The 13,508-nt window shown below is 48.9% G+C and overlaps 1 protein-coding gene across 1 annotated transcript in view; it reads right to left on the bottom strand.

Moving 5' to 3' along the window:
- LOC148892072 (palmitoyltransferase ZDHHC5-A-like) overlaps positions 1 to 5,840 on the bottom strand; it is a 71,131-nt gene extending 65,291 nt beyond the window's left edge. Inside the window, 1 exon segment of the mRNA XM_089005675.1 lies at positions 5,296 to 5,840. The gene's annotated coding sequence lies outside the window, so the exon portion shown is untranslated.
- Between the last annotated feature and the right edge of the window lie 7,668 nt (positions 5,841 to 13,508).

The following is a 13,508-nucleotide window of genomic DNA, read 5'->3' as shown; positions in this document are numbered from 1 at the left end:
ACCTGGTAGGGAATCATCCGAGACGCTGGGACCGTACTGGGATCGTCGTGGTGAAAGCACGCCCATTCCATCAATACGCCATCAGAGTGGATGGCTCAGGAAGAGTGACGCTCAGGAACAGACAGCACCTTAGGAAGTTTCAGCCATACGGCCACACCCCTCTCATATGGGTCCGGCCCTCCACATGCCATCCAGGATGGAATATCGTCGGGACAACCCACAATCTGCACCACCACCATCCCCTCCTGAATCTCCACCAGCACCCACTCCACCAGCTCCGGATACCAAGACACAGATTTCTCCGCATGGGGACCCCCACCCTCCTACCCCCCGCCATCCGGTCCAACCTGACTCAACGTCCATTCCAGCCAATGACTCTGCATCGTCACGGTAGCTAAACTCCCACTGTCACTCCGACGTCTCTTGCCCCACAACAAACCTGGTCTGCAAGAGACAGCTGCCCCAGGCAGGCGTTTGAAGGACTAATGTGACCACACATTGTTCCCAGGGTCTTCAGTGGGCCACAATAATACCCCCCTGGTAGAGAGATTGGGTCTGTACGGTTTTATAATGATGTATGTTGTACATGTGTTAATTTTCAGTCTTTTATTGATAGTCTGAACTGTTTTGGGTTGTAAACCGGACACCCTGGTCAGCCTTGTTGACATTGACATTAGCCACATTGATGCGGTGAAGACAAGCCTTTTCAGTTTCTGAGCATGTTCAAGTTTTATGCGTACCCTTCAAAACTTCTCCGTAGGGAAAGGAGATAGTTATGTGTATTGTGTATCCTTTTTTGTTACAGATGACTCATCCGTCATCCATTATACTTGAATAAAGATTGAAGGAAGACACCTTTCTAGAAACGAAGGGATATCTTCACCGATATTTTTAACAACTCACTCAGGCAGGCTGTTGTCCCCATGTGCTTCAAAGTCACCACCATCATCCTGGCTCCAAAGAAATCCTCCCCCTCCAGCGACTATGATTACCGCCGGTCGGACTCAACCCCGTCCCTTATGAAGTGCTTTGAGCGGTTAGTCATACAGCACATAAATCTGCCCTCTCCGCCACACTGGATCATTACCAGTTTGCATAACAGAAAAACAAATTGACTTGACCACCTCGAGACCAAAAACTCACACATAAAAATACTGTATACATACATCAAACCAAAGGTGCTTATGTCTCAATTGCTTGCGCATTTCCGTCGTGCTGCCATGAAAGTTAAGGTCGACATATTCTACACTGCACATTCTTCACTCAGTCTTCCGAAAAATGATCCCAAACTTTTGATGCCAGAGGATGGTTTGCCATGGTAGTATTAGCATAATTCAGTTATGGTATCCTATTCATTCCAACTTTTGGGCGTAGTTTTTACAATGGCATCATGGCTGGTCCGGATCAACACTATTGTGCATGTGCGTCAATTAAAGGCCGGAAAATGAAGACAGTGCGGCGGAAGCCACAGTTGCTATTTTGAGAGGAGAAAAATAACATCAAAAATAATATTGATTACTCAATGAATTAATTTAATTGTCAATCGTATTGGTTGTCAAAGTCGTCATAACTCAACTAATCTTCAACTGGACGGAAATGGACACCATCCATCCCAGTGCAGCAGGCCACAGCAGCCTTAAGGCACAGTGACATTGTGGGACACATCCAGCTAGGAAGAGGGGGGTTTGGCCTTACAAATAAACCATCTTGGCGCAAGGCCTCAACATCGGGAAGAAGGAAAATCGTGATGGAAGAGGTGCGCCGCCAAGAGGAAGCTGAAAGAACTGCAAAGGCTGTCTCTCTTGCCAAGCAGGGACAATGGATGAGGTGGGAAGGCCTGGTTAATAGAAAGCTCAGCGGGAGGGATCTCTGGGAAATGGAGGCAAGCAACATCAGCTTCATCATCAGAGCTATCATGATGTACTCCCATCCCCAAAAAACCTCCACCAATGGTATGGCGAATATCCAACCTGTGACCTCTGTCCAACTCCAGGAACTCTCAAACTCATCCTGACCGGTTGTAAGACCAGCCTCACACAAGGCCGCTACACCTGGAGGCACAACCAGGTCCTGAAGAGTTTGGCAGTTGTCTTTGAGAGCTAGAGGAATACCATCAACTCCTTGCCAATGAGAGCCACCACTTCCAGCACAGCACCATTGACTTTCATCCGAGAGAGACAGAAAAAGCCCAACCATCCTCCTGCCAAACCAGAAGTTGGACAGCTATCCAGGGCCCACGATTGGGAGATGCGGATTGACATTGGCCAGCAATTGGTTTTCCCAGTGGAGATTGCAGCCACCACCCTTGGTGCTCTGGTCCCCTTCACTCAAGGCTGTCTACATCACAGAACTCACAGTCCTGTGGGAAAACTCTGTTGAAGAGGCCTATGAGCGCAAGAAGCTGCGCTACACAGAACTCGCAGTGGATGCGCAACAGCGAGGATGGAAAGCCAAGGTATATCCAATTGAAGGATGCAGAGGGTTTGTGGCTTCCTCCACCATCAGGCTGCTAAAAGACCTGGGTATCCATGGATAGGCTCTGCGGCACACAGATCAGTCCCTGAAGCAGCAGAAAGAAGCAGCCAGTGGATCTGGATGAAGAGGAAGGACCTTTGTTGGGCTCATAGATCAGCAACTTAACTTTTTCGTCCCTAGCAGGCATTTTACATTTCTTCCCCCACAGCCTACAGAGCCTGCAGCCTAGCTTTGTAGTGTGCTCCCTGAGTAGCTTCAGCAGGAAATTCATAACTAATATGTGTGGTCAAATAAAAAAAATCTTTATGAAACTTTTAGTGCACTTTCATAACATATAATAGAATAAGATAATTTTTTTTTGTGAAATTGATTGAAGTTTTAGAAAATTATTGCAATGTTAACGAAGATTTTTTTGTCCAAAACCTGCAAATTACAACAAAGTGCATTCACAACAAGTCACATATGCATGAAATACACCTAGAATGCGTATAAAATAATTCAGGATGTTTTTATTTGTGGTATGGTTTAAAACGTGGAATGCATTGGTTCACCTTGCATTGCTCACAACCTGTTCTTGGCTCGCGACGAATTTTCTTCTTTGCACACTCTTTACATGTTCTCTTTTTATCCAATTCTACTGGCCAATGAAGGAGGGCAACATTGTCATTATCCTTCATTCATTCTCTTTTTGTTTTCCTTCTGTAATTGCCAAACAACTACTAACTAAGTTTGTCCTGAATTCTAACTGAGTACTTTTTCGGAGGCGACCTGTTCGGGTTTTCACTTGATGGTTTGGAGAGAGAAATCCATTGCAAATACAAATATCCACTAGAAACCAGAACAGGTATTTCCACCATTTGAGTGATTTCCTGGAGATAGCGTATGAAGCACGTAGTTGATCAGCCCGAAAGTATTTGAATGGTGATAGAAGTTCATCAATGCAACAGTCACGACTGTGTCAGATGCCAAAATGTCTTCATCAACATGGTCATCTATTTCATTCTCATCAGGATCTGGAAAGATATACAGTACATGGGTATTTTAGAAAAAAAAAACATATGGACCTCCGTTTCAATAATCATATTGAGAATGCAAAGCTATGAGGTACTGCTATTAATGGAAAATGCACCATGCACTTGCACAATCGTCCGTAAAGGGTTAACATCTATTCGCGGCCCGCCTGTAGTCGGCATCCGGCATTATTTGCTATCGCTTCAGCCCGACTGGAGGCGTGACACGGGATACACAGAAGTAAAAACACAACTGTAGTCGTTTGCCGGGAGGAATGAGTTAAGACACAACACCCCCCGCCCCCCACCAGCTTCTCAACATCTTATTGGGCATGGGACACAAGCGCGGGCGTGATCAAACTGTCGCCGGCCACCATTGATGAGGGTGTCTAGTAGCCAAAATGGAACTGTATAGTGCCACTTAGCAGTTTTTTTGACAACGATACTAGTGCAGCGTGTTCTACCGGAAACAAATTCCTTGTGTGTTCTACATACTTGGCAATAAAGATGATTCTGATTCTGATTCTGATGAAAGGTCGAAACACCCAATGATTCTTTGGCACATTACTGACGATGTGTCCCAAATTCACAACCTTCCCATCCCTGAGGCACAGCTCCCACACCACTCTCAACACCAAGGCTAATCTCATGTGAGGACCATCCATTGGCACGAACGGACAGAACAACATCACGTCCAATGTTTCATAATTCTCACAGCCTTAATAAACATCCAGAAAACAGATTTCAAAAGCAGCAAAAGAAATGTCAGAGGCATTTGCAAAACATCATGAACAGCTAAAAAAAGGTGTGCCCAAAAAAAATCTCTCAAAGAAATATATTATTAAACACCTCTTTGCTGACGAAGTTTCTTGGATAAGAAGCGAAACGTCCGACAAAGAAGTACAGATGACGGCTGAACAAACCTTTTCATGATTATGAAACACCCTCACAAAGCCTAGATTGGCAGAGAAGGAAGCAAAGGAATTAGTAGCGCCAATTAGCGAAGGTGATATTAAAAATAATGAAAAATAAACAACAGAATAGATAATACTGGAGTAGAGTAAGACATTTTTTAGATTTTTTTTCTTTATATTTGGGAAATGTTGTCACTCACCGTCCTATCCAAAGTCAATTATGTCAAGTTAACAACATAAATAACAAGTGATCTGACATTTGAACACACAAGACTTGGAATTCGACATTTTGCCCAATTTTGAAATTACAGTAAAGTCTCGTTATATCGATATTCAAGGGAGTCCGAAAAAATATCGATATAACCGGGACTATCGATATATCCGACCCTGTTTGCATGTAATTTTCTCCGTGCGTGCATAGAAATAGTATCGATATAACCGGGACTATCGATATATCCGATATCGATATAACGAGACTTTACTGTATCTTCTTTTCCTTTCGGCTTTTCCCTTCAGGGGTCGCCACAGCGAATGAGTGTCCTCCATGTAACCCAGTTTTGTGCATCCTCTTCTCTCACACCACCTCCCTTCATGTCCTCTTTGACAACATCCATAAACCTTCTCTTTGGTCTACCTCTCCTTCTCCTGCCTGGCAATTTTGAAATCATGCCAATTGAAAAAAATGAAAAATAAGAAGTCGTTTTTGAAAAAAAAAATGTCAAACTCCCTCCGTCAATTGATCAATGGATACTGCGGTGGGCACCCTACACCATAACAACGTGTTGTATCAGGTTCGGAGAGCAACCAAATGTACTGTCCGTTTAACAATAAAGCGCCAGTGTATTCAATTGCTCCTTTGTGGTATATAGCATCTTAGCGCTCACTATTCAACTCACCTGCGAAGGTTCAGACAACAGCTCTGGGTCCAAAAGCGTTGTGCTTAATCCAAATTGTGACTGCCGTTTCCATGTATCAGATCATGCAAGCAGCAGTCGAAAACATACCTATAAAATCCATACTGCACGATCGCAAAAAGCGTTTCATATATGATGGCATCTTTTGCGTGTTTAGAATACGTTGTTGGGCTTGCTGGCTGGCCAAGTGAAATGTTCCCATACGTCAGGGTTTTGCTGGATTAATAATGGTGAAAGGGTTGTTCGGGTTTGTGTCAGTTCTCGCCTTTGTTGCTGCAATAGGAGTGCACAGAATACTTGGCAGGAGAAATCCCGAAGGTCAGTTGATTCTACCGAGGTATACATTCATCTGTATCCAAATAACGACGTAAAAGGACAAGAATTGCAAGAGAAAAAAACCGCTGATTGGGTGACAAAAGACGAAACCAGACCACCACAAAGCTACCGCACCCCGCCACACCGTGTCGTTCGCGAACGAGCAGGCTCTTTGAAGTGAACACCTGTCACCGGCTCCTAATATGGAGCCGCTTATTGGAGCCGACATTTCCCCTCCTTCCTTTAAAGCCGCACGTGATTGTTGAACACGGGGGTGGGGGTGAGGGGGTGGCTTGGGGGTAAGGGGGTGGCTTGGGGGTGGAGACCTCTCTTTTGCCATGACCTCCGTTTTGATGACATTGATTATGAGACCGAGTGATCGGTAGACGGAGGGCATGCTGCATGGCAACTGGGCTGTGGGCTAGCAGAGCACAAGCATCTCATTGTAGCTTGTGGATGTTGCTGATCAAGGTCTTGGTCTGTCGGCATCTAATGTTAAACAAACCACCATCCAGGGATTGGATTTTGTCACGATGCCAAAAGAAATGTGAAATAATTTCGTGTTTTCTTGATTTTGGATGGGACAAAGGTGCGCATATCTCCCTATACAAAACAGTAGAGTCGGGCGACCGCTAATTGTCTCTGAGAAGGTGATTGCAACCACCTGGGAATGGCCTGGGAATGGCCAAAGAAGAAGAACAGGGAGAAAGGAATGCATGTGGAATGCGTGCACACGCAGCGGCTCCTCTCTCTCCCGGCAAATTGTTTTTTTCGTGTTCATTGTGTTTGTCTTACTCGTGCAAATGTCCGTCTCCGTTGGCCTCGCTACACCCGAGGCGTACCTACTCCCGTGAGGTTCTGCTCGACATCGGCAGTTCATTTTTAAAACCTAAACCAGCTGAAGCAGAAGTGCTACGCAAGCATGGATTGCTCAGGGAGTCGGTTCATCCATTGAGCCCCACTCTTCCACCGACCCCCACTCCTGCACCCAACCCAGAGTGGAGGCGCCACAAGCGCTGTATGAGGAAACAAAAGAGGGGAAAGCGTGGAGGTATTCGCATTAGGCTCACGGCTAGCCGCCACCGGCCTTGCATTCCTACCATCACGCTGGCTAACGTGCGCTCGCTGGACAATAAAATGGACTACATCAGACTTCTCCGCTCAACTTCCAAGACCGTGGGTGAGTGTTGTGCCTTTGTGTTTGTGGAAACATGGCTGACCGACAGCATACCGGACAGTGCCATCCAGCTAGCCCAGCTAACTAGCTTCCGGGCAGACAGAGCGCTCGTCGAGGGGGGGAAGACTCGCGGCGGGGGACTCTGTGTTTACATCAGTGATGCCTGGTGCCGCAACGCTGTTGTGGTATGCAAACACTGTTCGCCACTGATGGAACTTATGGTCATAAAATGTCGGCCATTCTACCTGCCGAGGGAATTTAGTGCCATACTGCTGGTAGCAGTTTACATCCCCCCGAGCTCAATTAACAACAGGAGCGCGGCATTGAATGAACTCTACCAGCACATCAGCGAGCAACAGACAGCCCACCCAGATGCTTTCCTTATCCTGGCTGGCGATTTCAACCACGCCAACCCGAAAAGTGTTTTTCCACATCTCCATGGACACATTAACTTTCCGACGAGAGGTAACAACATTCTGGACAATGTTTTCACCACACACAAAGGAGCCTACAAAGCCTACCCCCTCCCCCACCTAGGAGCTTCGGACCACTCCACTATCATGTTAATGCCCGCATATAGGCCTCTTGTCAAAGTCATCAAACCAGTCAAGAAGCAGATAAGGGTGTGGCCTGATGGGTCGTCAGAGGCACTCAAAGACTGCTTCTCCAACACTGACTGGAACATGTTCAGACAAGCGGCCACCTACAACAACAACACCGACCTCCAAGAGTACACAGACTCTGTTACCTCCTACATGAGGAAGTGCATGGATGACGTGACTGTCACCAGATCTGTCACCATCCTGGCCAACCAGAAGCCATGGCTGACGGGTGAAGTCCACAGGCTCCTCAGGGCTCGGAACGCTGCCTACAAAGCTGGCGATGAGCGGGGCCTGAGGACAGCCAGGGCCAACCTGTCACGTGGCATCAGGATGGCCAAGAGACAGCACTCCAGGAGGATCGCCAACCACTTCAAAGACAGCAGTGACACCAGGAACCTGTGGCGTGGGATACAGACCATCACAGACTACAAGCCCACTCCACAGACCTGCGAGAACTCCACCACTCTGCTGAACCAGCTGAACGACTTCTTCGCCCGCTTCGAGGCAGACAACAGCACTCCAGCACAGAAGACCCCACCACCTCCCGGCGAACAGGTGCTGACACTGTCCCAGGACAGCGTGAGGCGATCCCTCAGAGGGACCAACGCACGAAAAGCCCCGGGTCCCGACGGCATTCCTGGCCGTGTTCTGAGAGACTGCGCTGTGGAGCTCACAGATGTCTTCACGGACATCTTCAACACCTCTCTGAGCCAGGCTGTTGTGCCCACGTGCCTCAAAGCCACCACCATTATCCCGGTCCCGAAGAAGTCGTCCCCCACCTGCCACAATGACTACCGCCCGGTCGCACTCACTCCCATCCTCATGAAGTGCTTCGAGCGGCTAGTTATGAACCACATCAAGGCTGCCCTCCCACCCACCCATGACCCCTTCCAATTTGCATATCGGCCCAACCGCTCGACCGATGATGCCATCTCCACTGCTCTCCACACAGCGCTCACCCACCTGGAGACCAGAGACTCCTACGTCAGAATGCTGTTCATCGACTTTAGCTCAGCATTCAACACAATCATCCCCCAACAACTCACCAATAAACTGAGCAAACTGGGGATCAGCACCTCCCTGTGCAACTGGCTGCTGGACTTCCTGACGGGGAGACCACAGGCAGTCAGAGTTGGCGACAACACTTCCAGCACCATCACGCTGAACACAGGGGCCCCCCAGGGGTGTGTGCTGAGCCCCCTCCTCTTCACTCTGCTCACGCACGACTGCTCACCATCATCACCTAGCTCCAACCTCTTCATAAAGTTTGCAGATGACACGACTGTGGTGGGCCTCATCAACAACGACGAGGAGACAGGCTACAGGGACGAGGTCAGCCGCCTGGCCACGTGGTGCAAGGACAACAATCTCCGTCTGAATGTGGAGAAGACGAAGGAGATTGTTGTGGACTTCAGGAGAGTGCGCCCCCAGCATGCTCCACTAACCATCGACGGTGCTGCAGTGGAGAGAGTGAGCAGCACCAAGTTCCTGGGAGTGCACATATCCGAAGACCTGTCTTGGAGCCACAACACGGCATCAATGGCCAAGAGAGCCCACCAGCGCCTGTACTTCCTCCGCAAGCTCAAAAGAGTTGGAGCCCCGACCCCCATCACGACCTCCTTCTACCGCGGTACCATAGAGAGCATCCTGACCAGCTGTATCACTGTGTGGTACGGCGCCTGCACCGTGTCCTGCCGTAAGACTCTGCAGCGTATCGTGAGGACAGCTGAGAAGATCATCGGTGTCTCTCTCCCCCCCCTTCAGGACATCTACAACACCCGCCTCACCCGCAGAGCCATCCGGATCGCTGGCGATCCCACCCACCCCTCCCACAGCCTCTTCAGCCTGCTGCCATCGGGTCGGAGACTGCGGAGTCTCCGAGCCAAGACCAGCAGGCTCAAGGACAGTTTCTGCCACCAGGCAGTCCGGAGACTCAACTCCCTCCCAGCCCTGCCCAGCCTGCCCCTTCCCACTGCCACACTCACCGAACTCTGAGTACACGCTACATGCTGTACGATCATCCTGAACTCTATTTTTTTGTTATTTCTCATTAGACAAGACCTCACTTCAACCCTTTCTAGTTGTTTGTTTTTGCAATTACGACATTACGTCACTTTATGTACGTCACTTCCTCACTTTACATATGTCACTACCTCACTTTACATATGTCACTGCCTCACTTTCCAGACGACACTACCTCACTTTACATACAGAAATTACATGTATTGTTTGTTGTCAATTGTATGTCTTTTTTAGCCACGTTATAAGTGCCTTGCATGTCTTGCACGCTGGGTCCGAGAGGACATTAATTTCATCTGTGCTGTATGTCATGCATATTAGCATATTTGACAATAAAGCTGACTTTGACTTTGACTTTGACTTTGATGTAGAGCAGTGGTACCTGTGGTCTGCCGAAAACTGACATCCATTGCGACTTCAAATAAAGAAAACTCCAAATATCCTTCCTGGATCTGGCTGAGTAAACTTTTTTCATTCTTTCCCTCTGCTTGCTGTCTCGCCGCATACCAGATTTAGACACCGCCACTTTCCTGGATAGACTTGTGGAAAGGAGTCTAGCTGCCATCAGGAACGGATTGAATATATCAGGGGCCAGTATACAACCCTGCTTCACCCCGACTTCAACAGGAAACAGGGATGAATGCTGGCCCCCACGCTCTTTCAATTGCTGCTGTGGACTGCAAATTTCCCCATTGTGGGACTATTAAAGGCTTTCTGATTCTGATTTTTATTCCGATGCCGCTGTGGAACTGGATAAGGATGTCGAGAAATTTGGAGGAGAAGCCACATTTCAGCAGTATGGTCCAAAGAATTTCACGGTTAACTGTATCAAGGGCCTTGGTAAGGTCGATGAAGGTGATGTAGAGGTCCTTGCTTTGTTCCCTGCATTTTTCCTGAACTAATTGAACAGCGAAGATCATGTCCAGAGAACCGCATTGGTTCTCTGGGAATGTCTTAGGTAATGTGTGATGCAAGATGGAACAGCATTATTTTCGTAAAAATCTTGCCAGTCTTGTGTGTTGTTGTCTGTATGCCTCCGGATTTCACTTGTTTTCCATAATCCTCAGTTATTTATGTGTTTATGGCCTGATAGTGAGATAGGAGAAGTGGAGAGTGAGGGTTGGCGAGAAATGTGGTATGGGTTTTGCACTTGGCTTCCAGAAGCTCCTGTATGGGAGGTGAGATGTTATCAAACCAGTTTTGGTGTCGTTGGAGATAAGTTCATGTCCATCTTAGCCCATGAAGCGGAGCGTTCGAGCCAGCTGGCACAAGCCATCTCGGAGGTCCGCAGTACTGTGTCCTTGCTGGCTCAACGCCTAGAAGGGGTTGAGACACGCCTCGCTACTTTGACGGCCCCTTCCTGCCCCTCCCCCCGTGAGTAGTCGCGGGCCCCCCTTACCGCACCCCTCACGCTACGGGGGCGAGCCCGGGCTCTGTGCTCAATTTTTGATGCAGTGCTTGTTGGCTTTCGAGCGACAACCCTCCGCTTAGGTGAGCGACGTGGCCAAGGTCGCTTTTATTACCAGCCTGCTCACGGACCAGGAGAAGTCCTGGGTGTTGGCCGTCCGGGAGTCCCAGCCCGAACTCTGTTGGCCGAGCTTTGCCAGGTGTTCCACCACCCGGTCACAGAATGCAAGGGTGAGGGACTCCTCATAGACTGCACGCAAGGAACGCGTTCGGCCGCCGAGTATTCCATCCTGGCTGCAAGGAGCGGCTACAACGATCGGGCGCTGAGAGGAGTGTTTCGTCGCGGACTTAGCGCCGCTCTCAAGGACGAGTTGACCATTCGCGACGCTGGCACAACCCTCAGCGAGACATAGTCATATGCTTGGACCATCGTCCAAGAGGAAGCGGGAGCAAGGTGCCCAGCAGACCAGCGAACCCAGAAGCCGGCTGCTGGCGACTACACCCGGCGGCAGCGAACAGGCTCGGCGTCAGGAGGGGGGCCCTGAGCCGATGCAAATGGGAAGCGGGAGCGATCGCGCCAACCCCGGAGGACGTCGCACCCAAGGCCCTCCGCCGAAGACCCCCAGTACCTGTAAGTCCCCATCTAATCGGCGACCCCGGAACCTGTCGGAATCGTCGAAGACGGCGCCCGTCACGCGGCTGAAGTTGGACGGTGAATTGATTGGCCCGTCCAATTCCCAGGCGATATGGGCGTTCGTGGATTCGGGGGCGGATGGGTGCTTCATCGACCCCCAACTGGCCTTGTCGTTGGGCTGCGGCATCGAGAAGCTTACGGTCTCCAAAGAGATTTTCGACTTGGACGGCCGATTATTAGCCCGGGTTAACAGAGTCACCGCACCTCTCAAACTCCGGCTGTCGGGCAACCACTTCGAGCATCGCCGTTTTCTGCTCATGCCTTCCCTCAACGTACCGCTCGTGCTGGGCCTCCCCTGGCTCAGCACCCATGACCCTCCCATCTCTTGGGAGGGCCCCACCGTACAGGGTTGGAGCCCCTACTGTTACGTTAACTGTCTGCGGTCGGCTACGGCAGGGCGTGACCTCTGCCGTGGCGGCTCTCCCAAGGAGATTTGCCTCAAGGGCGTGCCGCGATGTTACCACAATCTGCGGGAGGTATGCAGCAAAGACCGCGCACAATCCTTGCCACCCTACCGACCGTATGACTGCTCGCAGTTCCAGACCTTGTCGCCTCTCAATAAGCAGGTGAGCCCCGCTCGGCCGTTGTGCCTCACATTTCTGTTTTGTTACCTTTTGTTTGTCCCTGCGTGTCTCAGTAAAACCCTTTTTTGAACTATACTTTCTCCATCGAGTATTCCAGATCCAGATCCAGCTCCCCTTTTTTCTTCATCCTACGAGAGTGGTTGCCGTGTGGATGTGACAGTCTGGTTTCCAGCCCGGCCATAGTACAGAATCAGATCTCTTAAAAATCACAAACGATTTTCATACGGCAGCGGATGCCAGTTTACTCTCATCCTCATCCTCCTTGATCTCACCGCAGCCTGTGACAACATTTCTCACCCCATCCTACTTAATAGATTTTCCTCCATCGGTGTCACTCACACGCCTCTTCGCTGGTTCCATTCCATTATGTCTCTGGCCGCTCTCAGTTAATCCAAATTACCTTCTTCACTTCTCAGTCCTTCCCTGTGTCTTCTGGTGTGCCCAAAGGCTGTGTCCTGGTGCCCTCCTCTTCATTACCTACCTTCTTCCCCTCGTTCAGAGGTCTCCATAAAAGATAATTTTCAACTAAACAAGCCTTAAAACTACACACAATATACCTTATTCTATGTATAATAAATGTGCTATTGTATTGTAATGAAAGAAATACACTGCACTGTATAATAAAGTCATTTTATTTACATTTGTGATGGTCGTTGATGGCTTGATGGAATTGCTGTTTGGAAGGGGTCACATTTCATAAGGACTATAATTAAAGAAATAAACTATACTTTATAATAAAGTCGTTTTATTTGCCTTTGTGATGGTCGTTGATGGATTGATGGAATGGGGTGGGAGGGAGGAGGGGGCAGGGGGTAGGTGTGGGAGGGAGTTACTGTATGGAAGGGGAGTCACCTTCCATAAGGACTGTTGGTAACTCAACCTCCGGTGTGGCTTCTCTTCTTTGCTTCTTCGGAGACTCTTTATCATTTTTGCTGACTGAAAACCTCTTAATTGACACCTGTTGCTTTCTGACTTGTAAGGTCTTACGAAACTGAGGCATCACATTATCATTCATCATGTTGATGATTCACATAGCCACAGTCTTTTCTGAATGGAACTGTTCAATAAACGCCTGCACATCATTTCACTTAGCCAACATTGTCTTGAGGCTCTCACTTGATGCTGCAGCCATCTCTTCCTTCTCGCCCTCAGATGACAACTCCTGAATGGCTTGCTTCTGCTTGTTCTCTTGAAGGCATATCAAATCCTCTGCGTTGAGACCTCTATAGTCAGCAACAACCTCCTCGATGTCATCTGCATCCACATCGAGTCCAATGTTCTGTCCAATGGAAACAATGCATCCAAAACAGCAGAGTCATGAGGATCAAATCCTTCAGTCCCTCTCAAGGATGCATGCAGGCCACAAATTCTTCCATGCTGGTTTCAAGGATCGAAGG

This window comes from Hippocampus bargibanti, linkage group LG10, assembly GCF_051943395.1.
Source record: "Hippocampus bargibanti isolate YZ-2025 linkage group LG10, ASM5194339v1, whole genome shotgun sequence".
Classification (NCBI taxonomy): Eukaryota; Metazoa; Chordata; class Actinopteri; order Syngnathiformes; family Syngnathidae; genus Hippocampus; species Hippocampus bargibanti.
Note: the sequence above shows the minus strand (reverse complement) of the source record. Positions and strands in the feature narration are given on the sequence as shown.